This window comes from Didymella exigua, assembly GCF_010094145.1.
Source record: "Didymella exigua CBS 183.55 unplaced genomic scaffold M421scaffold_44, whole genome shotgun sequence".
NCBI classification, from domain to species: Eukaryota; Fungi; Ascomycota; class Dothideomycetes; order Pleosporales; family Didymellaceae; genus Didymella; species Didymella exigua.
The window spans coordinates 53,812-58,517 of NW_022984818.1; positions in this window are offsets into that span (position 1 = coordinate 53,812).

The window sequence follows — 4,706 nt, forward strand, 5'->3', positions numbered from 1 at the left end:
AACGACACCGCGATGGCAGCAATGCAGGGAGTGCAGCGTGAAGGAGATGGGGGCGGCCAGCCAGACGCGGTACCAGCGCGCCTGGCCAGCAACAGACCCAACAAAGGAAGGGAGGAAGGGGACCACCCTAACTAGAGAAAGGAGATGTAGGGAAGGACAGTGAAGGAGATCTTAAGAGTACTAACAGAACAACAGAGGAAGGGAGTAGAAGGACTTAACACAGTTACTACTATCTATGGCAGAACACAGGTCGCCTGCAATCTCCTAGCAGCTCTTAGCTAGGTAGAAAAAAATTTCACAACTAGGCTAAGAACCCCACCACTAACAACAACAGCACAGGGTGGGCTAGGAGCACTACAAGCAGTGCTCTAGAAGCTTAATGTAAAGTTATAAGACTTTGTTAAGCCAGGTGGCGGCTAAGGGAGTCAGCCAACCCGCAAGGGTTAAGCTAAGATTAGAAGAGATAGAGGGAACTAAGGGCGAGACTACCTAAGCGCAGCTAGAGCGTATCTAGGTAGTAATACCTAACACGCGCGTAATTATAACCTATCTAAGGTCTATGCACAAGGTGTTAGTAGTAGTTAGGGACACTACCTATTATAACTAGATTATCTAATCTAGCCTACTAGGTGCTAAGGGCATAAAACTAATTAGGAAGCTACACCTAGTTATAGTCTCTAGTATCCTACTTAACACGCCTATTAAGAACTTAAAATGCGCAGAGAATGAAGAGTAGATTGCCTAAGCCTACTCCTGTAACCTAGGTATTAGGATTGAAAGGGTAGCGTGGCTCTACTCTAATAAGAACCTGAAATCTAGACAGGACAGGGGCAAGTAGACAAAGGGATCCCTGCTCATAAACGTTAGGACAGAAGAGAACTAGAGGAAGCTGGTCAAGTCCAGCTTCCTGATAGGGGCTGAGTGGCACCCAGCTTAGCTCTGGGACATCTCCCTTACAGATAGACAGTGCTTTAAGTGCTAGAAATGGGGCCACACCTAGTCTGTCTGCAACGCCACTAAGGAGGCGTGCGGGCACTGCGCTAGAGACCACGCCACTAGGAGCTGCAAGAGCACTAATAAGGCGAAAGCTAGCTATGCGTGTTACAAGCAGAAGGGACACAAGGCCTAGATATTACGCTAATATAGGGCCTACTAAATATTTTAGACTATAAATAAAGAGACTAAACAGAGGCTATAGTAGTAGACACTCTAGATCTAGTCTAACTAGGGACAAGGGTTCTTAGGACTAACTATTAGCCTTAGTAGCTCTACGCTGGCTAGTAGAGCTAGCTTAGCAAGAGGAGATAAAGCAGAATAGACAACTATTCCAGTCGCTAGGGGAAACAAGAGGAGAGTGGCAGTTAGTCGCCCCACCCACATAAGCAGGGCTGCCAGCGCCCTAGGGCAACAGCGGATATTCACATTTTGTCAAGAAACTAGAGACAACAACACGCTAGCTGAGGAAGCCGTTCAATCCACCTAATAAGAGGACTAGGCATTATCTAATATAACTGCAGAAATGCAAATAGAGGAGCAGCAAGGCCACTCCTAGACTTAGTCATCCTGGCGTTGTTCCCAGTCATTGCAATCTAGGAACCTATAATTAGAAGCTTAACAGGTAGGCACATATACTGCCCTAAGAACTACTAACTAAGCTGCCCCCTACACTAGGGGATAAAGGTAGTATTCCTTATATATAACTAAATACAACTTACTAAAGTTAAGAGCATATTAGCTACTAACCTTACTAAGGGAATCTAAGTCTACACACAAGGCTAGTAGACCTACATTATTAATGTTTATAGCCTGCCTATAATACTAGGTCAGGAAACCACACACACTATTAAAGCATGGCTAGCAATCAGGAACACTATCTAGGACGCTCTACCTAACGCTGCAACTCTAATTATTAGAGACTTTAACGCCCACCACCTAGAATAGTTAGGGAGGAATACACTAGGAGAATCACAGGCAGAACAGCTCTATGCTAACATAGCTAGTTAGGGGTTCTAGCTCCTAAATAAACTAGGGGTACTAACCTAGAGAAGAGGACCCCTCTAATTAGTTATAGACCTAGGGTTTGCTACAAGGGTTGTAGTAGATAGAGTTACAACCTACTAACTAAGAGAGGACTAGGCTATTATAAGGGACTATATCCTAATTAAGATCTAGATAGACATAAGCCCTATAGCTAGGAAGGAAAACAAGCAGTTTGCCCTTACAAAGGCTAACTAGGACAGGATTAAAGATACTGTAAACTAAGGCAACTAGACCTAGGTAATAGGAGGAGAGGCTATTATAGGCCTTATTAAATAAGTTAAGGAGGCACTAACTAAACACTACCCTACAAAGAAGACCTACAACAGAGTAAGGCCTAATTAGTTACCTAAAGCAGCCACAATACTTAATAAGGTAAAGAGGGCTAGACGACTAGCACAACAGGACCACACAGGAGAGAATAAAAGGGTGTGGAAAGCCCTCTGTAATAGACTAAAGAGAGTCCTGCAGTTAAACGCTAGAGCATATTAGAGAAAAGTAGTAGTAGACCTTACTAACAACAAAAACTTAGACAACGCCCTAAACAAGGGTCTATAGAACCTATCTAAGTAGAGCTAGAAAGTTAAGAGTAGGGGCAAGGAGATAGCAAACGTCCTACTACTCTAGAGGTTAGTAGAAAGCAAACTTAAAGCCTTAAACAAGGAGAAGGCCAGGATCCTAGGGGAGCGCTTCTTCCTAGCTAGCAGGGCAGCAGACCTGTTAGACATTAACCCCAGCACAGAGTACCCACGCTTCCACCTGGCGCTAGAGATATCCCTAGACAAATTAAAGGAGGTTATCTCCTTACTACCTAATAATAAGGCACTAGGACCTAACTAGATATAGAATAAAGTATAGAAAACTCTTAAGGAGGATATTACAGACAGAGCCTCTGTAGCAATCTCCTAGGTGCTAAAGGATAGTAAGGTACCTATGCACCTTAAGGAATCTATAACTGTTGTACTACACAAGGAGAAGAAAAAGGACTACTCCCTGCTAGGGAGCTACTACCCTATTATATTAGAAAACACAATAGCTAAAATTATAGAAAAGATTGTTGTTAATAAGATCACGAACGCGATAGAGGACAAGGAACTCACGCCATGGAATTAAATGGGAGCCTGCAGGAAGAGGTCCACACTCACGGCCGTAGAACTCCTCACAGGCACAGTCACTACGGCATGGGGGGCAGGTCAGCCAGTGGTCTTAGTGCTCGCACTCAACCTAGCTAGAGCATTTAACAACATAGCTCACAATTGCCTTATATAGGTACTCTGACGTAAAGGCTTCCCTAAGTAGATAGTTAGATACGTAGAGGCCTTCCTTAAAAATAGACAGACAAAGATTAGCTTTAACAACTACAGCAGCCTATAGATAGAGACAAACACTAGTATACTACAGGGATCCTTCCTGTCGCCTGTGCTATTCCTACTCTTTATCTCTAACCTACTAGAGGACCTAAGCAAAGTCTAGGACAAGTGCCTAGGCTTTAGCTTTGTAGACAACATAAACATTATTATATAGGGACTATCTACAGCTAATAACTACAGGAGACTTATAAACACCTACATACAATATAAATAGTAGGTATCTAGATTTAGAGTAAGGTTTGCCCCTAAGAAATACTAGCTTATATACTTCACAAGGCAGTAGAATAAGGGAGACAACCTCCTCTCTATAGTAATAGTAGGAGACTAGCTAGCTAAGATTATTATAATAATAAGAGTACTTAGAGTTTAGATAGACCTAAAGCTCTTGTAGAAAACGTACATCTAGAAGGTAGCAATAAAAGGAGAGATAGTGTTCCACACTATGTCTAGGATTATAGCATTATTATAGGGCCTATTAGTCTGCAAGTCACAATTAGTATACACAGTAGTGGCATGTCTAATTATAGTATACAGATCCTAGATATAGTTAACAGGGCAGGGAGGCAAAGGCATAGACAAGGCAAAGATTTGCAAGCTAGCAGTGGTCTAGAACAAGTGTCTAAGGCGGACGCTAGGGGCCTATAAGAGAACACTAGTAGCTACAATTAAGAAAGAGAGCAGAATGCTGCCACTATCCCTGTACATATAGGTGGTAACCCTCTAAAGGGTAGTTATAATAACAAATTACCTAGTTACAAAGAGGATTAAAGAGACACTTAATAAAGTATAGGCCTTAGCTACTACAGGTAGACAAGTAGCAAGACAGGGCAGGCTAGTAAGGATCCTTACTCAGCCACAAACTAACATAGAGGGCGCCTGCTAAATAGGGAGAAAACTTATTAACAAACAAATAGCGCGTAGGCAGGCTAAGGCTACTGCCACAGGTCTAAGGAACAAGCCTAACAGAAGGCAGATACAGTTAAGGAGCACAATTAAGAAGATTGCTATAGACCTCACAGACAGATAGAGGAGGAGTAGGCTGGCGGAATGGGTATACTCCAACGTCCTTCGTGGGTACCCCCCAAAACTTTGTCAATAATACATGGATTCTAGCGAAATAGGGCTTAAAAGAAAGAGAAAAACTATCTCTACATTTCTGTAGTAGAGGGTTTTGTTATAACTATTAAACTGCACAAGCTAGAGGCTAGAAAAGGTTAAAAAAGGGGGGGTACCTAGCAAGCATACCTATTAATAGGTATACTTTGCTAGGTAGTGTTAATAACTTAGCTAATACTAGGC